Source organism: Callorhinus ursinus, unplaced genomic scaffold, assembly GCF_003265705.2.
Source record: "Callorhinus ursinus isolate GAN/ISIS: 27379988/994484 unplaced genomic scaffold, GSC_fseal_2.0 scaffold57, whole genome shotgun sequence".
NCBI lineage: Eukaryota > Metazoa > Chordata > Mammalia > Carnivora > Otariidae > Callorhinus > Callorhinus ursinus.
This window is the reverse complement of record NW_027397119.1, coordinates 585,830-613,149: the sequence shown is the minus strand read 5'-3', so window position 1 is coordinate 613,149 and position 27,320 is coordinate 585,830. Positions and strand designations below refer to the sequence as shown.

Below are 27,320 nucleotides of genomic sequence, written 5' to 3'. Positions count from 1 at the left end.
GCTGGGGCAGAAGCAGGTGCAGGTAGGGACTTAGGGCTCTGCCATCCCCAAAATCCCCTTTACCACGTGCCTGTAGCCTGAAGGGAAAGCAGGCAGGACACAAGGCAAGATCTTGGATTTTATAGGGGTTTTTCTTAGAACACATTCCAGAAAGTTTAGGATGACTTGATAGATGACATCTGGTATCTTCCTTCATTCCTTCTTGTTAAGTTACTCTCTACTGTGTAGCTCATGTGTGTGTGATACATTTGTGGAGAGTAGGGCTTTCCCAGGGCTGGTCAGATTTACCATCTCATCTGCTGATCACCATATGAAGGATAGATGATAGCTGTCACACCCACTAATAATCATATTCCAATCAGAGGGCCAGAGTCACCTCTTCCACTTCTTCTTTGGGAAGGACATCATTTCTGGGGATGGCTGTAGGACTGGATAGAGAGAACTAGTCAAGGAACACAATTTGTTCATTATGAGAGCAAGGCTGGGAAAATTCCCAGAGGCCTTGCTCCTGGCTGAGTACAGAGAGTCCCCAGGATTTGAGTTTTGCTCTCTGCATACCGTGCCCAGCCCTATCTCTTCCTGTCCCCCAGGGTCAGCTCTCCAGGGCCCTGTCATCAGCTGTTTGGCTTCTAAAGCCTCCTTGTGGTTTCCTTCACCAACAGCTTCACCCTTACCAGGTGCTCTCTTCCCTACCCCCTGGAAAACACCATTTTCTTAAAGGTAACCGGCCAACTGAATACTAAAATGCAGGTCATAACTGCAATTTCCCATCCTCTCAAGAAAACTTGTCTAGTTTTCACTGTAGTATTGCAGATAGGGTGTCTAGGTAAACCAGAGCATTACTGCCTCCCCTCCAGTTGCGGGTGCGTGCATGCGTGCATTCGAGGGCAGAGTGGGGGCAGGCCCTGGGCCTTCCCAGGCTGGTTGGATTGATCATCTCACTTGGCCTTTCCAAGCTGAAAGATGAATAGTGCCAGTCATGGCAGATGTCCACTTCTCTGGACTTACCGTATCCTGGCAATATCTGTGACTTCAAAGTGCTGAGTTTTAGATGCCTTCTCTTTGTCCTAAGCTACTGAGGAGCCTGGGGAGGAACAGAAAAAGTCCACACTGGAAAAAATATATAAGTCTGCCAACTGCCTACCCACTTCCTGAATAAACGTGGTCGGGTATTCCTGAGCCTGGGGGCGGGTCTGAATTCCTCATGCCATCTTCTCCTTCCCCAGTCCCACACTGGGCATGGCCTCCACCCCCTCCCCATCACATTAAGGGCTGCATTTTGTTAGTAGTGGTTTATGCTCTCAGGCAGGGTCACCCTAGGAAAAAATGAGTAATGACAAAACATTATTGCCCTGGCTGCCCCTTTGGGGTTCAGCACATTCATGTTCCTTCCCTTTTTAAGAGCTATTTTCAGGACAGAGCATGATATAAATATCATGTATTCTTTAAACAATAGAAACAGAACAAGGGCTAACCATTGGAATGTATCAGGCGCTGTTCTAAATGGTGTGCATGTATTAAGTCCTTTAATATTTACAACAATCCGACTATAGATCTGTGTAATTGATGGCGGTACCTCCATCGGCCCATCTTACAGTTTTGGCGGGGCGAACTGAGTGTCAGAGGGGTGATGTGCTCAATCCAACCTCACACAGCCAGTTAAGTATCAGAAGCAGGATTTGAACCTGAGCAGTGTGACTGCAGAGGCCACACACTCTGTTGTCCCTTAACAGAGTTATGGGGCAGCCAGCAGCATATTAGGAAAACCATAGGCTTTGGAATCAAAGACGTTTCAGTCCTAATTCCAGCTCTGCCAACTTCTGCTGAGTGGCCTTGGGCAAATGAGCTACGGAGCCTCTTTCCAATCAAAGAGTCATAACTACCCATTTCACAGGGTTGTGTGAAAATGAGCTGCAATGAAGTTATTTAAGGTTCACCAATACCCAGTAAACATTGGTTCCCTCGTCCCTTTTCCTGTCCCTCCGTGGGAAATGGTTTGCATTTTATCAACACTGGAGTGAATGGCGTTCAGGGCCAGTAGATGGGAAGCATTTGTGGATAGTGTTTGTAGGACACCCAAGCAGGCGGCTGACAATCAGCTGGGGAGGTCCTGGGGTTGCCTCCTGCAGATGACTTTTATAGTTGCTGATACTTCAGTGTCTCTATGTCAGGTGGAGTTTGCTCTCTGAGGAATTTGAGGGTGGGGTGGGGTGGCGGATGGTGGCGATTTTTAAAATAACGTGAGGCAGCTGGTGATGGCTGCTTCGGGGGCAGCACGTGAGCCAAGTTCCAGGAGGGGAAAGCCATGAATCAGGAGTCATGTAGCAAGACAGGGTTTTCCTTCAGGCCGGATTTGGTCAGCACGGGTCCACGGTTCCCTTGAGGGATTCCCCGACGGTATGCCTGGGCGGCCAGGCTCGGGTAGAATGCTTCTGATTCCCCCATCTGGCCTGACTCACCCCAGCCCCCAGATTGCTCAGTGACGCTGACCTTCGTCAAGGTGCTGCTCGGAGAGTCAAATAGGACCCCAGCAGGCATTCCCCTCACCCACCACAACCCGGGGGCCAGGGGGGCGGGGAGGCTGAACAAAATGGTGTGTCTTTTTCAGTTCTGGGAAAGGTTGGGTCTTCCTTTCACTCTCCAGCTCGCACCTGGAACCTCAAAAATCGGAAAAACATGAAGACTGGAAAAAAATAATTATAATAATTATCAATGCTTTCTGAATCTTTGACACTAGTCAGTTAGTCATAGCCGCAGTTTGGTGGCTGTGATGATAACACCTCGTTGGCCTCATTAACAGTTAGTGATGATTAATTACCTCATCCAATTGCTGGGCCAGAGAGGAGTGTGCTTGTTAACAAGACGGAGAAGCTGAGCACCAGGGGAAGGAGAATGGGACACAGCTGACACCAGGTGTGGGTAAAGGCCCTTGGGGCAGAGGCTAATTTTAGTGCACCTGAGTCATGAGGGTGAATCCCCAGGTCTGAGATCATCATTCAATGCCTCAAAGCCATCTAGAGGGCTTCCTGGTCATGTCTTCTCTTGACCCTTCAGGTGATAGATAGACAATGTTTCCAGCACCCTGGGGACCACAGCCAGGCCGGTCTTACTCTGTCATCATTACCATCAAGCTACTCCCCAGTTTGGCCACGGGCAGAGACTTCTCATGGACCACCAGGTCAAGTCTAAATTCGTAGAAGTGCCTCGGTTTCCCCATCTGCCAAATGGAAATAAAGACACCACCACTTTTGTTGGGAAGATAAAATGAGATAACAGATGGAAAGTGCCTGGCACAGCAAGTGGTATACAGTAGGCACTCAGCAAATAGTGTTTTATTTCACTCCAGTTTCTCTCTATGGTCTGTCTCCTCAAATATGCCAATGTTCTGTTCCCTGCTCCCTAGACCACTCCTCCTTCTTCCTGTCTCCTCTACATTCACTGATTTCCATGTGATTATGCCCTCTATGTGCCATCACTCCACCCCACCCCCCGCCCTGTGGAAGCCTCCTCCTACTGCTTCAGTTCTCACTGACACACCTTTCTCTGGGCGGTTGTATTTCAGTTTGCCCCTTGATCACTGTGTACCCTCTTGGTATATCCTCCCTACTTGGGACATGGGTGTAACTTTCATCTTCCCATGTAGACTATAGTTTCTCAAGTTCAGGAACTGGGCTCATTGCTTCATTTGATTCCCATACCCAACAGGTCACTAAGTGAGCAACAGGTTTTTTAGAAGAGACCTGGGGGTGCGGGTGGGTGTGTGGCAATGGAAAGTTACCCAAAGTGATGGGGAAACCAGCTGGGGCACTTCTGTTTGGGGATTTCCCTGGACCATGACCTGTACCAAGCCCCTTGCTTTGTAATCCTGCCATACCCTTTGTTTTCTATACTTATTTCTTTCCTTGGTACCCATTTGAATTGGCAAAGGCACTGTGGGATGCAGAATGTTGGAGATCTCAAGGTATAGGCCAGTGAGTACATCCTTCAGGGCAGGATGAGGGACCCTAAAGCCTTGTGCTCTACAGACCACTCAATGCCTCCCAAACCCCACACCTGGAGCTCCTGCTCTAGACTAGGCCTCTCTCTTGCAGGGAGCAGGGATGTGGGGAAGAAGTCTCTTCTCTCTCTGCAAACAGCTCAGGCATAGGGGCCAGTGTAGATCCAGATACATGGGCCAGCTGAAGTATCTGAGAACACCTGGCAGCCAGGGCTGGGACTGTTCAGCCAGCAGCAGTCCGCGAGCTGTGGTCTGTTGTTAGAGGGGATGGGTGAGTCATTCTAAAGTTTTAGAACCTTTCTAGACCCAGCCCCATTTTCTTGACACATTTTACTCTCTTTTCATCCATCTGGGTTTATTCTGTCACACATCGTGCCTTCTGCTCTGGGGCGGCTTTACTAGCACCAGTCTTGGATGATGCTTGGTCAGGGGTAGGCTTTGAGTTTGCTCAGCCCAAGCTGATATACCTGCATTAAGCTCAGATTAGATGCCCCAACAGCCTGGCCTATCCCTTCCTACTTACCACCTGTTTTCCACTTTACCCAAGCCAACTGTTGGACTCTTCCCTATACTTCAGGACTGTAAAGTGTAGAATACTAGAGCTGGAAGGAGCTGTAGGGACTACCTAGATTACCTTGTTTCTCTCTCTGTGGAGGAGGAGATAGACCCAGGGCTTGGGAGTAACTTGTGTGCTCATATAGCATCTGCACATGAATAGCTCTGTGCTTGCCTATCCTGGGATCAGAGCCTACCCTCAGATTATTCCCCATAGCCCATTTTTAGATTCTTTGTGTCTGAATCAGTGACTCCCTTCTTCTTCTTATTTCTTCTACTACGAGTCTTAAAAATCACCTTCTCTATGAAGCCTTCTCTTGATTAATTCAGCTCTCTGTTCATCTTTACCAGTGGATGGCTTGGACTATGTTAATTTTCACTTAGTATTTTTTTTCTCCATGAGTTCCTGTAGGATAATTTCAATATGTTCATTGTCATCCCCATTAGTCTGGCAGCTCCTGGGGGTCGAGTCCACTCTAGGAGTACTTGAAGGCCATCATCTTTTTCTTCTGGATCATCACCCTTTGTCCAGCATGGCCATAAACTCAAGGATACTTAGTGCAGGAGGTGGGTAGCACTGCCTGATGACCTAGGTCACAAAGTCTTTTTCTGCCAAGGGTATGGCTGGGATAAGACTTCAAGGAAGAAGAACCTTCTGTGACTCCTATGTTGGGATCAGTCTCTAAGGGTCAGGGCTTACACCCTCCAGTGTAGAGGCTTTATTGCTGGACAGGATGTGAACATCCTTGGTTTTTGCATGGTCAAATTAAGTAACTTGTCTGGGGTCACACTGTGACACATTCATTGCCAAACCTGTTCCTTTTGCCAAGTCAGTCCTCCTATGTGTTTTCTTGCTCAACCCATGCAGAACTCTAGAATTCTCAGGCAGGGAGGGAATCCACAGTTACGGGTAGGTGGGATGGGCGTCATGTGATACATTCTCCTAGGCAGAACACATGAAGTCAGAGACATCAAAGGATTTGTGCATTTACCTGTGGTCACCCATTTCAGCATTCCATACCTCAGACAGTTCAGCTATTCTTGCAAATGTCTAAATTTCTGCCCATTTAATTTGATTCTGAGCCTCTTATCCTGTTTCCCTTGCCCCTATGGGAATGGGCAGGCATCTATGCTCATTGGTCTAAAAAATATTACTTGAAAAATTACTCTTCAAACTGAAACACCATGGTTTCTTGATTTATTCCCTTGCCCCAGGCCCAGTCAAGCTTCCTGCTGCCACCTCCAGACCCATCTATTCCTATCACTCACGAGTTCTAGTGGTCCCATAGCCAAAGGATGACAGCAGCTGGCCATTTTGGGCCATGACCCTTCAGGGACCAGGGCTTTCTGGGACACGATAGAAACCTAGAGAAGATGTAGTGGTTTATAGGAAGTGTAACATTCTGGGATTTTGGTTCGGGCTCTTTTTCCAAGTGACTTTAAGATAAAGCAATTTCTGAAGAGGTTTAAAATAAGCACCAAGGTAAGAAACTTGGATGTCATTATGCCCAATCTCTGATTTTAGAAACAAAAGAATGGAATCTCAGAGCTAGCTTGTGGCATAGCTAAGGACTGATCAGGGCCACAGACCTCTTGACTGCTCAGGGAACCCAGAACTTTCTATGTTTGGTTGTGCTGAGTTGGACTTGAAGGAGGAAGCAGAACATACTTGCTGTAAGTTGTGGGGCAGGTGACTTCCCCTGAACAACTTGCTGCTTACTCCTTCCTCCCCACAGGGTCCCAGGCAGAGTCAAATCTTACCTAGGCACAGTCTTACTCTGTTTCCCAATCTGGAGTCTTGCATCAAGGTGCCATGGGGCTTTGGTTTCACTTGTAGATATGGCTTTGCTTTTTCTGAAGCTTTGGCCCTGCCCTTTCCAGCTCTGGGCCTTACTTTGGTCAGCTGTAAAATGAGGAGAATCATCCCAAGTTCCTTGTCTACTGTTCCAAGGCAGTACATCTGAGAAATGCTTCGAGATCCTCAGAGAGAGAGGAGGGGCGAGGGAAGAGACTGCTCCAACAAGGGACATGGTTTTTATGAAGGGTGGGAGGAGACCAGAGTGTTAAAACCCAACAGTTGGATTGCAGTGCTGGTCATTTAGAATGCAAGGGAGTCAACCTCACAAGCATTTACTGTGTGAGATATTTCTCTTGAATTATTTACACAATAGCCCTAAGAGGTGGGGTCTAATTTTACTGAGAAGAAACTGGAAGTCAGAGAGAAAGCTGAAATAACTTGCCCAAGGTCACTCAGCTAAGTGGCAGAACTGGGCTTCAAGCTCAGGCAGCATCGCCTCAAGTTCACGTTCTTAGCTACGTTGCTTCCCTAGAGCCTGGGTTGAAGCGACATCGCAAGATGAACGGAGTCTTCCCCATTCCCCAAAGGCAGGGATTATGTGACCTGGAGGTTGAGAAAGAGGGAAGATCTGTGAGAGGTAGAAGTAAAAGGATCGAGATGAAAGGGTTTAGGAGCTGCTGGACAAGAGGGGTGGCAACTGCTCATTTCTCTCCCTCTTGAGCGCCCAGCTCCTGTTCTTCACCTGGCCAGGTGTTTCATCTAGGTGTGCCCTCTCTAGCCTGCAGGAGGCTTGTACAAGCCCACACGAGAGCCCTGGCATCACCGCTGTGAGCAAGGTGCTACTCTTGTGGAGCTAGAATCCTCTAGGGACTTCAATTTGCATGGAAATGACAAGGACAGAAAAAGGAAAGTGAAGTTAAAGTTCAAGCTCCCATTGCCCCACTACTGAGTCAATTTCCTATGAACCTAATAAAACTAAAGCTTTGGAGTCTCTCACTTGCCCCAGATTTTCCCAAAGCCCTGGACCTACTATTACATTAGTAATTATACACACACACACACACACACACACACACATTTTTTTTTCTTAGAGAGCACTCCTTCTAATTATATATGACTCAGGGCTCCATTAAAACTCACTGTGTCCGTCCCCCACCTGATTAGCTAAATGTCAGAATCCCACAACCCCCTGAGAAACACTAGCGATGCCCCTCTCCTCCTGGAGCCCTCCCACACAGTATGAGCCTTGATTGAGGTGTGATTCAGCTCAGAGTAGCTGGGTTAAGTTTTTGTAAAGAGGTTGCCGTGTGTGCACTTTAGTAGACCTCAAAGCCACCAGAAGGTTGGAGCTTAGTGTATTTCTTTGTAATGATGACTCTCTATGATTTTTCTCCATAGATAGAAACAAGTATGCACTGATATGTTTCCACAAAGATATAGAGAGGGATAATTTACATATGAATCCATGTGTTCCTCACTATCCACTTGTGTGGATGTATGTAAGCATGCAAGTGTATAAACACTTCTTAGATTTGTTCTATCGAGTGAGTCACTTTTGCTACAGGGACCTTGGATATAGAGTCATTCCCTGGGACCAAGGATACCTAGTTTATTCCAGGGGTCTAGAAGACACCCACGAAGGGTGTCTCAGGACTGCTTTAGCCTGAGCCATGTAGGTTCTTCACTACTAGGTTGCAGGGCAGGTTTAGAGGAGATGGAAGGGCCTCTGGACTGAGATCCTGAAGGGAGGGAATGTGAAATGGAAATGAAGAACAATAAACTAGACCTTCATACCTCTTCCTCATTAGCCCCCATCCTGGATGTGGCCCACTTCTTCATACCTACCCATGCTTCATCAGGGTTGCTGATTGTGGTGATACAGTCCAACTAGCTGAAGCAGAAAGGGAGTATATACTACAAGGATCTTGGAGTGTTCTAGAATATCCATGGACTGAGATGCTGCAGGTCACTGAGGGGCTGGAACTAGGAATGGGAATCATCAGAAAGCCAGGCCTCAGTCTCACACTGACTGAGGCCACATGGCCACTCCTTTCTGCTTTCCTTGGTGCCCCTGCATTCTGCTCTCTCCCCAGGCTTGATTTTTCTGCAACTCTGAGCAGTTTGTAAAAAGCTGCAACTACACAGCTCCAGAGGCTACTTGTTTTTAATTCAAAGGACAAGCAAAAATTGATTAGTGCTCTAAAGTCTCTAATTCCAGTTTCTGGGAGAGAGACTAATGACTCAGCTCGGGTCAGGTGTCCATCTCCAATCAGCCACATCCAGTAGACCAGGGTCACACTGGAAAAACATCATAAATGGTGCCCAAGTCAAATGGCTTGTCCTCCATGAAGACCCCCAACTAATCCTGTGGGAGAGGTGCCCTTTCCCCTGAGTTCCCATGGCACTTTATCTGCCCCTCTCCCACAGTACTTATTGCTTCTTACCATGTGTTAATATTGCTGTTATAAAAATCCTATCCACCATCCCACGTATCCATAAGCTTCTTGTTCATTTATCTTCGTATCTCTTATAGCTTGTGTGAACAACAACAAACAAAGGACATGTGCTCAATAAATATTTGAAATCATGATTATCTCCAAATAAATCAATTTTCAGGAAATTTAACTTGGTCAAGTCTTTCATTTCATCTCACTGTCTTGAGTTGATTAAATATAATTAATTCAACCAATTAATTAATTGAACCAATTTAATTTCTACACACCAGGCACTGTCTTGGTTGTGCAGAAGCTACACTACACAAGACACAGGGAGTCCTTACCCCACTGAGGTTAACGGTGGAGGCCATCAACAAACAGTTTACTATGAACTAGAATTTATGCTGGGTGCTAGGCTATAGATGTATAGTCCCCAGCACTGCCTCAAGGGAGCTCAGTTTCCCTGGGAATCACAGAGAAATCATCAGATATGTTACTGCACAATAGGGCAGTGCTGTTTAAGGTTGGAGAAGGGTTGTAAGAGATCCAAGAGAGAGTGATTTACCATTAGGGGAGAAAGAGGTAGCCGAGGGAGGTTTCACTGAGATCAGTGACACATGACTGAACTTGAAGTGTGAGTATGAGTTTGTTAGAGAGAATGTGAGTTAGGTATGTGGTGAGTATGTTTGGGGGTTTGGGGGCAGGGGAAGGTTGCTGGGAGTGATGATGATGAGAGCCTTTCAGATAGGCACAGGCAAAGCAGATTTCTAGCACTGTGAAAGGGCTACTGTGTCTGGAGCATGGTGAGGCATTCAGTGTGTCTGGAGCATAAGGAATGTGGGGGGAAAGAATGGTAAAGTTGGCCAGGGATCTTGCCTGGCTTTGTGTGCTAAGACCCAGAGGTGATCAGTTAAGTATCAACAGTCAGCATCTGGAGGGCAATGATTGCTGCTTCAGGCATGGGGCCAGGCAGAGCCTGGAGACCAACAAAAATACTTGGCCAACAACATATTCTAGAAGTCCCTATGATAAAGCATTGCACCAGTGCTGCGGTCATTGACCTCTGGCTCATAAAGAGAGATGGCTGGATGGTGAGATGAAATTTTCACTCCCAAATTGCAATCTTCTTCAGAAAGCACCGAATCTTCCAACTTTCACTCCCTCGTGAGTAGAGTGGGATTTTCTATATTTTGCAATTGAATTTAAGAAATCAAAAGAAAATCCATTTGTAGCTAAAAAGAAAAAAAAAAAAACGCCAGCAGAAAAGGGCTTCTATATCTACATGTCTTTTGAGTTACAGTCTTATTACCCATGGCTTCTTAGCCAATGATATGATGGGGGTTAGAGATAAGTGATTTTCAGAGACTGCTCCTGTCCTGGGATGCTGTTCCTCATGGGACTATTGGTCTGTTCTCTGCTGTCCCGATATGCCAAGCAGAGGTAGAATAGAGCCAAATTCTTGGGAGCTTTCCCAGATTTTGACCTGGGAAAATCAACACTGTTCATACCCTGGTCCCATCCTACTTCCCCAGCTCTGTGCCCATCCTCTCCCTACTCTAGATGAACCCCTAGCCAAGCTTGCCCTTCTGCCTCTCTCAGATAGTCAGGTGTGCAGGATAGTATTAGACAACCTTTTCCCTCTTCTGTGCCTGTCAAATATCACTCATCCTCCACGTCAAACTCAAAGGTCCTGTCTCAGTAAAGGCATCCCCAATCCATTTGACCCAAGAGCCTGTTCTTCTGTATTCTCCCAGCACTGTAGACTTAACTTCTGTCACTACTTTCACCCCCATAATATTACAGTTATTTATTCTTATGTTAAGTCAACTGAATTTGCTGAGTTCAGGGACTAGACCGCAATCATCTCTACATCCCTAGGAACTTGGCAACAGTGCCTGACCTATAATAGATTCTCAGTGAGTACCATATTTGTTAATATAGAGTGGTTTATCTGGGCATCTTGTCTGTTGGGTTTGGGTAGTATGAAGATGAGTTTGGGTAGTATGAAGATGGCTTTGGGAAGATTTCCAACAGGCAAAAAATGGGAAAAGGGCATTCCAGGTCGAAGAAATAGTATGAGTAAAGACACCAAGGTGGAGACCGTGGACCAATATGGGAGCCTGGAGGGAAGGAGAAAGAAGGAAAGACAGAGCACACTAAGTGCCAAGCATGGAGCTGGGCTCCTTATATGCACTGTTGCACTAGCCTTTACAGAAACTTGGTGAGGTGCTACTATTTCCACAAAGGTCATACAGCTCGAATTGGTGTTAGAGACAGGATTAGACCAATTCTGTTAGACTCTAAAGCCCATGGCTTATCAGGGCTTTAGAGAATCATAATTCAAGTTGGTGCCTAGAATAAGTGGAAAGAAATAAGAGGAGGGAAGTGCAGAAAGACGTGTATTACAGAGTTATATTATTGATAATATCTAGGGCTTTTTGATTGCCTAACATGGATTAAAACCTGTGCTAGGTACTTTAAATATGTCACCTTATTAAAATGAATGGCAACCCTATTAGGTGATTACCCCCATTTTACAGATAAGGGAACTAAATCTCAGAGAGATTTGATAATCTGCCCAAAGTCACCAAACCAATAAGTGACGGAGTCATGACTTTTTTGACTTTTGATTTTCCACAACCTGGGCTCATTGGGTAAGAACTTAAAGGATGAATCATCATGTAATAATTTGATTCTAAATGACATAACAGGAGTACGGATTTCTCCTTCTCCCCCTCCCCCCCCTCCTGCTTCTCCTTCTCCTCTTCCTCCCTCTTTTTTTTTTTTTTTTTTTGACATAGGAAAGTCCCAAGCCTGGACTTTTCTTCCAGCACTGTTCTTTTCTCCCTGTACATTTCTGCCCACTGTCCTGTCTCCTTCTTCTGTCCCCTGTGCCCAAATGGATAGAACTGGACCCCATGCATACTTAACTGCTAGCCTTAAAAAAAAAAAAGATGAATCTTCTGATAGATAAGAACTTTTCTTAAGGAAGAGAATGGATAGGAAGATGAGGGGAATGTCTGGCTAAGATCTCAAGACAAGATGGAGAAATGGCCCTAAAAGGGCAGGGAAGAAGTTGTTCCCTTTTTCCATATACTTTTCCTTTCCTTTTTCCTTCATTTATCCTGAATGAGTGAAGTTCAAAATCAGCCTTGTTCAGAATTACCTGGGTTTGCTTGTTCAGAAGGCAGATTTCCTGGCCCCACACCAGATATTCAGGAGGTTTTTTGTGGGGCCACAGAGTTTGCTTTTTTTCAACAAGCACCCCAGAAATTCTACAAATTGAGAATACTGCCTTTTTGCAGGTACACCCACGGGCTTTAGCTATTAGTGCCAAGAGAATTTGAGGTGCCAGGAACTTGGGACAAGATGCCAACCAGGTGCCTGCCCCAACCAGGAGAATTGACCTGGGGGCTGTGTGTAGGAGTCCCCGTCTTTCGGAATTAGTGATGTGGTTAGAGTAGCAACGTGACTCTCTGTGGACGGAAGAAGGTAGGTCGGATGTGAGAGCCTCCCTCCATGAACGTGCGTGCGTCATCTCAGTCATCGCTTGTATCTTTATTCTCAAAAACAAGTCACTTTTGTTCCTGTCAGCATCTTGGTTGGCCTGCAACAAAGAGGGCAAGCTGAGATGGAGAAGCCCAGTCACAGCCTTCAGGTGATGCTTTGAGGACATGGTTGGGTTGGGGAGAGCAGGAAAACATTACTCAAACTGCCTTCAGTAGTAAAAAAAAACAAAAAACAAAAAACAAAAAAACACACACCATGATTTCAGAAAAACACTGCCAAAGGACATAGAGCTATCTACTTGCATGAGTTTTGGGGATTATGGCATTTTTTGTTTTTGTTTTTTATCACCAAGAATGGGGTGATCCGGACTCTCTAAGGTAGTGAATTTCAGCCTGGATGTACTTCAGAATAATCAGAAGCTTTAAAAAAATAGAGATGCCCAGGCCTCACCCCCTCATCTGCTAAATCCAGGCTGTCAGTGGTTGGACCTGGGAATCTATGTAAAGCTCCTTGGGGATTCTGGAGCAGCAAGTCTGGTGTTGCTCCAGGGATTACCATTTGGAAGCCACTCCACTAAGGTGAGAGGGAAAATCACTCCAGCCTGAGCACTATAATATCAAGCCATCTTTTCTCTCCTTGCTTCATCTTTGTCTTCCCTGCCATTCCCTTCCCTTCCCACCATAACATGGCAGGAGCTTCAGAAAGGTTTACCTCTCAGCTCTCTTGTAGAACAACACAGGAACTTATCTAGCTGTGTGAAATCCAGAAGGGCTTTATAAATTTAAATGTATTACATATTTTATTTTCCTTATATTTAAATATGAGTTGCTTGCCATTTATACATGCCCATTGAGTTTGCAAATGACAATTGCAGGATGTGGGCTCCCAGACCCTGGAAGACATGGAGATGAGTCAGATGACATCTGTCCAAGTCATGGCAATAGAAAACCCCTGCACTGGGAGAGTTGGGGCCAATGAACTCTAAAGTCCTTCCCAACACAGACATACCCTGGCTTTGGTGTTAACCATTTCAACTTGTTCTTTTCTTGATTTTCATCTGTTTTCTATACCTTCTTAGAGTTCCTACCAGGTTGAGTGCCTTGAATCATATAGGTAGTGAGAAGCTGAAAGTGATTAGAGATAGAAGGAATTAGGGCAGGTTTTAGTCATAACTGGAGTGCCCAGGGCAGCTGTTCAGTCGTACATTGCACAATTCTAGGGGCACCATTCAAATTGTAGCTAATGATGATAGGCACATTTACTACTACAAGTATGCATCATTTGAGTCAGAGGCAGTATCTTTACTCTCAATAATCTTTTATTGATGTCAGCATCTTTCCAGGCATAGTACAGCCCAATAAAGAGAAGATTTGGTGCCTAGAAGTGTTCCTGACCAGAGATGCCTGCCAGAATGACCCAAGAATCAAAGATTCAAGAGAGAAGAAACCTGCCAAACAAACCTCCCTCAACCAGTCTCCTTGACTGGTTTCTCCACCTTCATTTAGGGGTGAAAGAGAAGAAGATGGACTGGGATTTTTCAACCTAAAATTCTCTATTTGTTTGGGTCCTGAAATTTCATCACATGATAGGAAAAATAGTTGTGGCTTTGAAGGACTGAATGGTTGCTGACTGCAGTGGGCAGATTTGTCCCAATCCCAGAAGAAGGCTTTTTGGAAGAAAATTCCACCAGCCCCCTTCCTTCCCAGATCATACCCCTTTTTCAACGTTCCACTCAATCTTTGGCTTCTCCCTGGACACTATTCTGATCATTTAAAGCATTAAGTGAGGCCCTCTGCCTACATCTGGCTCTCATTCCAGAGTACACCTGTATCTGTATAATTTATTTGGCTTTTAATCATGTATGTATTTCTGATAACTCTCCATTAGCTGCCCTGGATTGTTATTTATCTTTTTGTGCAAGTTTACTTTCTCAAGGATACTATAAGCAAATTAATGCATTTACATTACTCATTTACATGTCCAGCAAATAGTTCTTGAGGGCCAACTTGTGCCAGGCATTGTTCTAGGTCCTGGAAAATTCTCTCTCCCTCTCTCTCTCCCATCTATCATCTATCTATCATCTATCTCAGGTGGTAGATGCAACAACGACTAAGTAGGCTAAGGGGAGTTAAATAATAAAATAAAGGAAATCATTGATCAACAAAATAAATGACAGTTCCATTCAATTTTTGAATTTATTTATCAAAGAACACCATATGCTAGATGCTAAAAAAATTACACCTGTAGTGACTAGAACAAGCTATTATAAAAAGGAAACAATCCAAGTGGAAGAAAAATGTTATTAGGCTAGAAAACATAGTTGTTGCATTAAACTCTAAAATGGAAGCCACGACATGCAAATGGACACTGCAGGGAACAAAATTAGTAACGGATAAGATGAAGATAAATTTCCTAGAACACAAAAGCAAAAGACAAAGAAATGAAAATGAAAGAAGAGAATAATTGTGAAAGACAGATATCAAAGAGCTAACTCACAAATAACAAGAGTTCCTAAAATAATTAACAAAATCATTTGTAGAAGAAGCCATAGATAGAACATTTATTAGCTTTAAGTAAAACTATTTTTTTAAATTTTTTCCTGGCTACAAATTTATTCAACACAAAACATCTCCAACTTTACTGAGGTGGCTGACCACGTCCACGACCAAATCCGCCTCTAAACTGGAACTCAATTGCTGACCCAGTCCCAGCCTCAGCTTTCTTGACACCAGGGGGCACAGTGCTTCATCTGTAGGTGTCTGTCAGCTTCCCCTCATGTGAGTCTTGCAGGTCGCTCTCCCTCCAGACCTTTGGGCCGTGGTCAGCCAGTCTCAGGGAGGCTGCAGCGCAAAGTGGCAGCACAATCTCGGGGGGCAGGTGGAAGTAATCACGGAGATACTGGATGCCCTCGTTGATAAGTTACCAGTAGAAATGTCTTCAGGCAAACTGTTCCTTTATGTAGCCTCGTGATTTGAGAGACTCCATGGCCTTCATGACGTGAGGGCTGGGCACATTCTTGTCTGCCAGCTCAGGGTGTTTGGGCATGTGGACATCCTTCTTGGCCACCATCACTCCCTCCTTGAAAAGGAGTTCGTAAATGGCAATTCAGTTCTTCTTGGGCATCCACATCTCCGCGGCTGCTACATCCGGGGCCGGGGCTGGAAAGCTAAAACACTATTTTTTAAAAGATTTTATTTATTTATTTGAGAGAGAAAGAGAGAGAGAGAGCACAAGTAAGGGGGAGTGGCAGAGGGAGAGGGAGAAGAATAGGCTCCCCGCTGAGCAAGGAGCCTGATGCAGGAATTGATCCCAAGACCGTGCGATCATGACCTGAGCCGAAGGCAGACGCTTAACCAACTGAGCCATCCAGGCACCCAAGTAAAATTTTATTTTTAAAATTAAATATGCTTATCAGGAATCTTTGGGTTGTGTCAGGGTCCCAGCTCAAACTGGCTTAAGAAAAGAGGGATTTTATTGGCTCACCTAATGAAGTTCAAAGGTTTACTAGGAATCCATCTCTCCAGCTCTGGCTTTCTTCTGGGTTGGCTTCGTTCTTGGGTAGGTTGTTCCCAGTCGCTCTAGGCTGATATTCTTCCAGCTTTCCAAGCCCAAGGAGAGGAAAAAATTCTTCCTTTCTAATACTTGTGTGGCATTAACCTTGGTTTAATCCTCAGACTCTGATTGGCTGAGCTTGGGTCAGGAGCTCATCATTGACTCAGTTTAGGCAGCTGAGAAGGGTGGTGGCATTGGTTTTGTTGGCAGGACACTCCCACTCCTGGAATGAGCAGCTGTCTGCTCTATCCAGTGTCTACATGGACTGCAAGTAAGGGAGAGATGGTTTCCCAGAGGATGACGGGGCTGCTGGCCCTAGAAGAAAGGGGAGTGGATGTGGCTAGGCTAAATAACATCCTGTTGGACAGATTAATAAAAGAACTACTCCCAGACCTATTAGTGCAGAATTTTTAACTCTAAAAGGTTACCAAAACCCTATAAATAAATATGCAGCAAGAAAAAAAAAAAGTCACATGTACCTCAGATTTCTCCTCCAAAATTCTACATGCTTGGAAGACAAGGGTACAAAGTCTTTTGCATCATGAAGGAAAGAGGTTGTGTGACCTAAGAATTCATTACCTGGGCAAATGGTCATTCATAATATATGCACTCAAAAAATATAATTCCTGGGACTATCCTTGAACAAACTAGTAAAAAATGTGTTCTAGAACAATAAGGATAAATTAAAAGTAAGTATAAAACATCACTACTTCCCATGATTCTACCTCTGAAATTGGTTCCTTTCCACCATCTCTCTTCCTGTCACCATCATCGTTCATGTGGACCACTGCCACAGCCTCTTAACTTGACTTTCCCTTCTACTCTCCACTCTTCTAAGCCATTCTCCTCATATTATCCAATGGTCTCCTAATAAACCAAATCATGTCCCTTCCTTGCTTAAAAGATTTATAGCTTTGTAGGGCACGTAGAATAAATTCAAGCTCCTTACCATAGCCTTTGAGACCTTGCCTGCTTCAGCCTCTGCACATTATTCCCAACGACATTGTCTTTTGCTTACTGCACTGCAGTCATGTAGTCAGTTCTTTCTGTGAGTGTGCCAAGCCCCTTCTGTTGGCCTTCACGCATGCTGTTCCCTCTACTTGGAACTGTCTTCTCTTGATCCTTTCTTTGGTTCCTTCTCTTTCATTACATGTGCTTATTTACACCTCTTCCTCAGATGGTCTCTGATCTCACAATCTAAAAATAGACTTCCTTCTATTTTTCTTGGCACTCTTATCTCAAACCATCATCAAGCCTGTAATTGTATGTTTACTTGTGTTCACCTGTGTTATGTCTGTCTTGCCCTGGAGTGTGAATCCCATGAAGGCAGGACCCATATCTATTTTGTTCACCAGGTCTAAGCACTGGCCTACAATGTTAAAGCAATGGAGTAGGGGACAGATTTGTAAGTTCTAAATTAGGGGTGTCTGGGTGGCTCAGTCAGTTAAGCATCTCCCTTCGGCTCAGGTCATGGTCCCAGGGTCCTGGGATGGAGCCATGTATCGGGCTCCCTGCTCAGCAGGATGCCTGCTTCTCCCTCTCCCACTCCCCCTGCTTGTGTTCCTGCTCTCGCTGTCTCTCTCTCTCTCTGTCAAATAAATGAATAAAATCTTTAAAAAATATTAAAGTTCTAGATTAAATGCGCAGATCCAGAATATAGTTTTTTCGGTTTCTGATTTAGTGCCATAGAGATTGATATAAACTGATGTGATGTAGAATCTCTGAAAGCAGAATTAACAATGCATGCTGAGTGATTGTGACCTTGAAAGAAAGATGCAATTCAGTGGATCAGGGAGAGGTAGGAGGACATTTCATGTGTGTATGTGTGCATGTGCATGCACGCACGTGTGTGTGTGTGTGTGTGTGTGTTGGTGGTGATGTAGGGAAAGGCAGGAAAAGACTAATAAGCAGAGGTCTAGAACTGAGATGGATTAAGAGTAGTGAACTAAGGATGTGAGGAACACAGCAAGGCTGCTATGTACCACAGGACTCACAGGGGCTTAACATTCAGAGGAAATCCAGAAATTGCTGCCATGAGGACAAAGCTTTCTCCCTAGAGGGGCTTGGTGTGCTGTACCTGCATCTGCCCTAGGACTTTTAGTCTGTGGACAACAAGGACACCTTGTGGCACAACAAGGAAGGGGTGAGAGATATGTAACAAAGAGGCTACAGGTGCTAGAGGTGCTGCCCAAGAAAGGAAGGCCAGGGGCGTGGGTATCATGAGTGAAGGGGTGCATGAAGATTTTGGATGACAGAAAAGGAAGACAAAAGGCTCTGGAGACAAACTTGCATGACTCCCCCATGAACCCAGGAGTAGGTCTTGTTTAGGGGGAGCAAGCAAAGCAGCTCTCTATTCCTGGAAAACAAACTTTATGTGTGACTTTTTTTTTTAAAGATTTTATTTCTTTATTTGAGAGAGAGAGAATGAGAGATAGAGAGCACGAGAGGGAAGAGGGTCAGAGGGAGAAGCAGACTCCCCGCTGAGCAGGGAGCCCGATGTGGGACTCGATCCCAGGACTCCAGGATCATGACCTGAGACGAAGGCAGTCGCTTAACCGACATTTTTTAAAGTAAACTCTACCCCCAGTGTGGGGCTTGAACTCATGATCCTAAGATCAAGAGCTGTACCATCTTTATGTATGTTTATAGAGATGTCCCTCAAGATGGCCCCATGGGTGTTGCTGTCTGCAGACAGGGGCACCTTAAGAACAATGAAGGGAGGCAGATATGGCATTCTCAGGTAGAAGATCTGGGCTGGGCTTACCTGTCTCCGCCATTTTGTATCTATTTAACCTCAAGCTAGCTCAGTATCTTAAGACTGCTCTCACTGAAAGGACGGATGATGAATGATTCCACACCTTATGTGTGATCCCCACAGGCTCTGTGATCTGTAATGTCGTTTGTACTTAGTCCTGGAGAATGTGGGCATAGTGGGAAGGGTGTGACCCTCTGGAAATGCTGTCTGTGGGCCTGACCTCCATTGGCTTGTTCTGCCACGTCTTCACTGTTTGCTCAGCCTCAAAGAAAGACTACTGGCCGGCTGAGTAGAACACTCCTCTGCCCAGTTCTCAGCTTTGGCAGGGACTTTAAAAGATGATTTTATTCTTTACCCTGTCTCTGAGAAAGTCTACAACATACTCATCGCAACCTCTGGGCATCTATCTAGTTTTAGAAGACTCACTAGAAAAGGTGAATCTGTGCTTTATCATCTGTTAAAAGTAGCATGTGAGAAAATAAGGTTTAATGAACAATTGCCACTAGATGGCACCATAGTAGTCTCGGTGCATCACATGAGAGCTGCTTCAGACAAGAAATACAGTAGCTACATGGAAGCAACCCAAGTGTCCATCCATAGATGAACAGATAAAGAAGTTGTGCTAGATATACACAATGGAATATTACTCAGCCATAAAAAGGTTGATATCTCATGGATGGAACTTGAGGGTATTATGCTAAGTAAAGTAAGTCAGAAAGAGAAAGACAAATACCATATGATTTCATTTATATATGGAATCTAAAAAAAATGAATAAATAAACAAAGAAAAAGCAGAAACAGACCCATAAATACAGAGAAAAAACTGATGGTTGCCAGAGGGGAGAGAGGTCGGGGGATGGGTAAAATGGGTGAAGGGGAGTGGGAGGTGTAGGCTTCCAGTTATGAAATAAATAAGTCACGGTGATAAAACGTACAGCATAGAGAATATAGTCAATGGTATTGTCATAGCATTGTATGGTGACACTTGTATGCTTACACTTGTGGTGAGCAGAGCATAATGTATAGACTTGTCGAATCACTACACTGCACACCTGGAACTAATGTAACATTATATGCCAACTATACCTCAGTAAAAAAATATATAGTAACTATAGGAGTGAGTTGATGAAAGGATATATTTCCACTGAATGACTTGCAAGATACTTTCCTTCATTTCCAAGGATATTGAAAAATTTCCTCCGATCAATCAGAGGATGGTGGGTTCCAGCTCAGCAATTGCCAGGTATGGAATCAACCACCCCATCTATGTTTTTGAAAACCTTATAGCAACTTCACCTGGGGGAAGCACAGTCTTCTCAAGACCACTCTTTGTTGCCACTAGACTTACAAGTAGAGTCAAATATCAACTTTCTTTAGGGGGGACTAGTACAAAATCTAACTCAGAGGAAATCATTTAAATGCTAAAAGAATTGCAAGATTGTATAATACACATTGGCAAAAACTTGGGAAATATATGCAGAAGCATGTTCTATGGGTGCTAGACAAAGGATGATGGAATATAGCACTGGATGAGATCAAATTTATTGGGTGCATTTATGAGATATTCTGGGTTTAATGTGTTAGTTTTTGCAACTGTAAGCGTCTCTAAAACTTTCTTGGTTGGCTGACAGAACCTTGGACTCGGTAGTGGTATGTGTTTAATAAGGTTGGAATGCTAGAACTTCTCTGACAGGATATAGAGGAAGGCATTCAAGATAGGGAGAAAGGAATGATCACGTGACTTTATCACACAAAATCTGCACACCTACCCCCCAAATACATAAACCAGAGGGCCCAGAAGACAAAACATTGAGAAATACATTATTGATGTGAGCACTTGCATCTCTGAAAAACTCTGAAAAATGCTGTTTTCTGTAAGCCAGATATAGTGGTGGAGACACCTCTGTTGAGTTGAGCTCACTGATGCCAATGGGAATGACGGGATTCCCATATAGCAGAGGTCAAATGACAGAACTTAACCACCAAAGACAAGGGGACATTTACCATAAAAGACAGCATGAACATAGTGCTAATCAAACTGTTTTGAGACTAGGGATCTTTAGTTGGACAATTGATCATGGTGTACCTAGGAATGAAAAAAAAAATGATAGACTACTAGAATGACCTGTAATAAAAAGTCTGGTGGCCAAAAAATTGGCTTGAGTGACTTCTCATCTAATTTCTAGACCAAGTCACTTATAGACTAGGAGTCTCTTGATTGGAGGGGGATGAAATGACCAATCTTGTGGACTTCAATTAACAACTTTCCCCAGCTATTCCAGTACTTGCTTAATGGACCTATATATGAAGTAGCCATAATGATAAAGATGGGGTTATGTGTGGACTCAACAACAGAGACTTGCCTTAATCAGGGTTTTTCTGGCCAGCAATGCTGCTGAATGCCTAACTTGCGAACTATACAAAGGCCCTGATATGGCACCATTCCCTAATGGGCCCAGCCAGCCCTCAGGGGCAGGTTGATTCAATTGTTCCCTTCTACGTGGAGAAGAGCAACATTTTTTCCCTCCGAGTACATACCTGCTTTTCTGCCCAAGAATCTTCTGCCAGCATCATCTGTGATTACAAAATATGGCATACTGCAAACAACATTGCTTCTGATCAAGACAGTCATTTCAAAAAAAGTGCAGCAATGGATTCATGCCCATGCAATTAACTGGTATAGCCATATACCCCACCACCCAGAAGCCGCTGGCCTAGTAGAAAGATTTAATGGATTACTGAAGGTATGGTACCAGTTGAGAGATTATATATTGAAAGAACAGTTCTTCCTCAAAAGATGTAGATTATACTTGGGATTATATATATATATTTCCCATACCCTGTCTACATGGGCCTGGGAATCAGAGGTAGAAGTGGACTAGCTCTTCTCATTACTAAAACTCATAGCCTGCCCACAGATGTTTTGCTTCTGATCCCTGTGACTTTGAGCTCTGCTCATTTGGAGTCTTGATTCCCAAAAAATGAATGCTTCTTCCAGAGCATACACCAATATTGCATTGATTTGGAAGATGAGACTGCCACCTGATCATTTTGTGTTCCTCAGGCTACTAAACCAACAGGCAAAGGAGAGAGTTATTCTATTGGCTGGGGTGATTGATATTTATTAGCAACTCACTGGGGATGGGGGACTATATTTGGAACCTGTGTGTTCTCTGGAGTGAATTTTCATGCTGATAGTAGAAGTAAATAGAAGATGACAATTTTTCCACCCACCCCTGCCAAAGCATATCCAGTGATGATTCAGACCCTTTAGGCAAGATGAATTACCCCACCATAAGAAAAAAAAACCAACCATCTGAGATGCTGTATGAAGACAAAGGAAATATGAAATGGGTAGTGAAAGAAGGAAGTTGTAAACATCAATTATGGCCTCATGACCAGTTACTTGCTTATTATGCATATGTGTGTAGATATATAATTGTATATATTAATTCTTTTATTATTCTCTTTCCTTCTTATCCTTATTATTTTTGCAAGTTTTATTGGAAGTTAACTTTATAATTTGTTTTTTTTGGAAACATATGTTCAGACAAAATTGAATTTGAGAAATAACCAATGCTGCTCAGGGATGGGTACAATGATAGTTGAGACTCTGCAGATCTGAGTTTGGGAAGACAACACTGTCTTTGTTTCTATGCAGAAAAGTTGCATTTGGGGGAGAAAACAAAGGTTTTTGTGATAATAGCAAAGTTCATAATTTGTAGAGTAGTGTTATGGATGCTGAATAGCCAAAGGAATGGACTGTATCAGTTACCTTAATGCCTCTCAGTTTCAAACTTACCATTTTTTTTTAATGAGAAAATAACTTTATTTTGTCTGGGGGAGTGGGCAGGCATCTAGTCCCAGAACTTCTGGGATTACTTCTTGGTGCTGGCAGCCTTGGTGATCTTGAGCACCAAGGATCCTAGAACCAGGATTCTGAAAGCCACAATTTTGCTTTTCCAAATGGCTCTGCCATTTGGGTCACTAGATGGAGACTGTGAGGCTGGAGGAGGAACAAGGGGTTTGCTCCTTGCTGTATATTTTCCTGAGGATTTTTTGTCTTCTTGCCGTTCCTGTGAGTATTACCCCAGCAAAACTTCATCATAGCATAAGCGCTTTCGTGTTGTAGCAGCAGCTGAATCCAGTTTGCAGTTTCTCTAACAACCTGCAGAATCAGCTTCATTATGTCTCCTTGGAGACACCAACAACAGCTAGCCAGTGCCTTTCCGCAAAGATCTGGGTCTTTGCGCAGTCTCCTAAGTCCCCTCTTCTGAACTCAGACAACTAACACTGGCTGAGCAATACCTCCTACTCAGAGGTCTGAGTTTCAGTTCCTCATGGTCTACTAAGTCTCTAAGTTTTAATAACTTCAATCTTCGTTTTGCTTCCTCAGATCTCAGTAGGTGCAACTTCCACTATATTTTATAATTCTCTTTTAACCTTTTGTTACTGTGATGATTAGTTTTATGTGTCAACTGGGCTAGTCTATAGTACCCAGTTATTATTATATGTACACTAACCCAGTTGTTGTTGTTAGGATATGTTGTAGATGTGATAAACATCCATAATCGGTTCATTTTAGACAAAGGAGATTACCTTCAATAGTGGGGGTGGTCCTTATCCACTCAGGTGAAAGACTGTAGGAACAAAAACAGGTTTCCTGGAGGAAGAAGACATCCTGCTTCAAGACTGCAACCCATTAGCTCTTGCTGTAGAATTTCCAGCCTGCTGATCTGCTCTACAGAATTCAGATCTGCTGGCCCCCACAGCTGTGTAAGTCAGTTCCTTGAAATAAATCTATTTATGCACATTAAGAGGTTTGGATTCTGTTTCCCTGGAGAGACCTGACTCATACAGGTATCTAGTTAGGATCTTTGCATGTATTAACATATATTAAACTCTCTGTATTCAAATAACTGGTGTGGTTTTGATTTTGTGAGTGAACCCTAACTGATTCAGTGGTAGAAGATTTTAGTAAAGACTCCTATACTAAATTTTAATTTTTAAAAGCTAACGTGGGTAGAGATTGCAGCCAGGAAATAGAACACTGCTTAGGAAGAGAAAATAGATGCCAAAGCAGAGTGTGTAGGTTAGAAGACTAGCAAGAGACAATGATTAACACACAGAGTGTAACACAGGGAATCAGAGCTTCATAAGAAACCAGTTAATAAAGCTGTAATTAGAATACACTTTGAACACATACAAACTTGAAGAACAAGTGCTTTCTACAAATAGCAGTGTAAGTCCTCTAGAAGGACAGGATTATCCTGGTACAGAAGGAAAATAGAGCAGAAACACCTTGGGTCAGATAAAAGATTAGAAGTTGGAAAAGAGGAAACCACAGTAGATCAGAGCAGAAGCCACTTGTCTGAGACACAGGTTTAGGAATCCAGTTCTTTAGGGAGGACATTCTGTTTATCTATCCGTATGTAACAAATCATGTAAGAACATAGAAGTTTAAAACAACAAGCATTAATTTTGCTCACAAATCTGCAGTTTGGGCAGGGCTCACTGCAGACAGATCATTTCTGTTCCACACCATACTAGCTATAACAGCTAGACTGAGGCTGGCAGATCAACTTTTGAAATGTGTTACTCATATGGCTGGTGCTGACTCTCTGGGACCTCAGCCAAGGTGATGGGTTGTGAGCATTCTCTCCATGTGGGCCCCTGTCCAGGCAGTTTGGGGTTACTTATGGCAGAGTGGCTGGGATCAAAAACAAGCATCTTCAGGAAGAAAAAGAAACTGACAGGGTCTTCAACTCTCAGCCCAGAAATTTGCAGTGTTGTTTCTGCTGTAATCCACTAGTCAAGTGGTCACAGAACCCAGGTTCAAGGACAGGAGATATAGATCTCACTTCTCAGTGGGAAGAATGTCAAAGAATCTCGGGCAGAGGTATGTTTTAAAACTGCCACAGAGAAAATAGTAGAAGAAGCAATCAAAATTTGACTATTGAGAATGCTTACCTGGCCAAGTTAACTGGTAAAGTGCATATAGTTCTCTTTCTGCTGGGTAGTTCAGTCACACAAGTCCTTTTGAAATCCTGAGTTGAAGTATATCCCCTTTTTTATTGTTATATACATGGCTTTCTTGGTTAGGTCAGTCCTACCTGATTATCAACATGATTTGGGAGATTAGACCACAAAATTGTAATAGCATAATCCTATGGAACACATAGTCTTAGCAAGAAAATGACACCAGGCAAATCATAATCAAATATTATCTTAGAAGCAGCCAGGTGACAAAAAACATGTTAGGTACAGAGGAACAAGGATAAAGATGATAACAGATTGGAAAGAATGCAAGTAAGAAGACAGTGGAGCATTATCTCTAAAGTACTAAAAGAAAAAAAAATGCGTCAATCTAGAATTCTATAGTCATTGAAAATATCTCTCAAAAATGAAGGTTTTCAGACATACAAAAGTTGAAAGAATTCATTGGCAGAAGACCTGCATTACAAGAACTGTTAAAGTCCTTTAGGCAGGAGAAAAATGATAACAGGTGAAAATCTGAATGTATACAAAGAAACAAAGAGCACTGGAAATGGTACTACATAAATAAATGTATCAGATTATTTCTTTTAAGAATCTCTTTAGGGCACCTGGGTGGCTCAGTTGGTTAAGCGACTGCCTTCGGCTCAGGTCATGATGCTGGAGTCCTGGGATCGAGTCCCACATCGGGCTCCCTGCTCAGCAGGGAGGCTGCTTCTCCCTCTGACCCTCTTCCCTCTCGTGCTCTCTATCTCTCATTCTCTCTCTCTCAAATAAATAAATAAAATCTTAAAAAAAAAAGAATCTCTTTAAACACTAACTATTTAAAAATAACAAAAATGTGGGGAGCCTGGGTGGCTCAGTCAGGTAAGTGTCTGCCTTCAGCTCAGGTCATGATCCTGGGGTCCTAGGATCAAGCCCTGTGTCTGGCTCCCTGCTCAGCAGGGAGTCTGCTTCTGCCTCTGCCTCTGTCCCTCCCTCTGCTCATCTCTCTCTCTCAAATAAATAAATAAATAAAATCTATTGCCATAAAAATAGCAATAATGTATTTTGGAGTTCATAACATAAGTGCAAGAAAAATATGGCAATAATAGCATAAGGACTTGGAGGGGAGAAATGGAAATATGCTATTATACAGTTCTATACTTTACATGAAGTGGTATCTGATACTAGATACCAGATTTGAAGGAAGTGGTATCTGATACCAAATACCAGATTTGAAGGAAGACTGTAATGACTCAAAGATGTATACTAAACATTAGGGCAACCATTAACGCAACAGAACAAAACAAAGAGTTACATGTAAGGCAACAAAGAGGATACAATGGAATAAAAGTAATAAACTCAATGAAATAAGAAGAAGGCAGAAAAGAGGGGAAAAGCATTAACAAACAGATGGTACAAATAAAAAATAAATAGCTGGAAGATAGACTTAGCCTAACCATCAGTAATCACATGAAATGTAAATCACCCCAGTTAAAAAGCAGAACTCATCAGCTTGGATTAAAAAAATAAAAAACAACAAAACACGAGATCCAAGTATATGCTGTCCACAGGGGACATACTTAAAATACACAAATAGGTTACATGTAAAAAAAAATGCAGAAAATGCCTACAGATATACCATGCTAACACTAGTCAAAAGCAAGTTGAAGATTACACACAAACATACACACACATACACACACAAATGTGTTTTCTGACCACAATGGAATTAAATTAGAACTCAGTAGGAAAAAGATATCTGAAGAATCCCTAAATATTTGGAAGCTAAATAATGTACTTCTTTAAAGAAAAACCCTTGGATCAAAGAATAAATCAAACGAGAAATTAGAAAGTATTTTGAACTGAATGAATATAGAAACACCACATGTCAGACTTTGCAGAATACTACTAAAGCAACACTTAGGGTGAAATTTATAGTGCTAAATGCCTATATTAGAAAAGAATTTCCTCAATCTGCTAAGGGCATCTATGAAAAAACTATAGCGAACATCATACTTAATGAAAAAAGACTGAATACTTTCTCCCTAGTGTCAAAAACAATAGAAGGATATTCATTATTACCACCTGTATTTATCATTGTATTTGAGATTCTAGCCACTGCAATAAGGCAAAAACATAAATAAAATAAAAGGCATCCAGTGGAGAAAGGGAAACCCTCTTACACTGTCGGTGGGAATGCAAGCTGGTGCAACCACTCTGGAAAACAGTATGGAGGTTCCTCAAAAAGTTCAAAATAGAGCTACCATATGATCCAGCAATTGCATTACTGGGTATTTACCACAAAGATACAAATGTAGGGATCTGAAGGGGTACATGCACCCCGATGTTTATAGCAGCAATGTCCACAATAGCCAAACTGTGGAAAGAGCCAAGATGTCCATCGACAGATGAATGGATAAAGAAGATGTGATACACACACACACACACACACACACACACACACACACACACACACACAATGGAATATTATGCAGCCATCAAAAGGAATGAGATCTTGCCATTTGCAACAACATGGATGGAACTGGAGGGTATTATGCTGAGTGAAATAAGTCAATCAGAGAAAGACATGTATCATATGACCTCACTGATATGAGGAATTCTTAATCTCAGGAAACAAACTGAGGGTTGCTGGAGTGAGTGGTGGGGGGTGGGTGGGAGGGATGGGGTGGCCGGGTGATAGACATTGGGGAGGGTATGTGCTATGGTGAGTGCTGTGAA

General features: G+C 43.3%; 1 protein-coding gene and 1 pseudogene across 1 annotated transcript in view; one reads left to right on the top strand and one right to left on the bottom strand.

Annotated features, from left to right (window-relative positions):
- IL19 (interleukin 19) overlaps positions 1–27,320 on the top strand; it is an 88,954-nt gene that overhangs the window by 29,825 nt on the left and 31,809 nt on the right. The window lies entirely within an intron of this gene.
- LOC112811176 (small ribosomal subunit protein eS10-like) lies at positions 14,884–15,424 on the bottom strand (annotated as a pseudogene).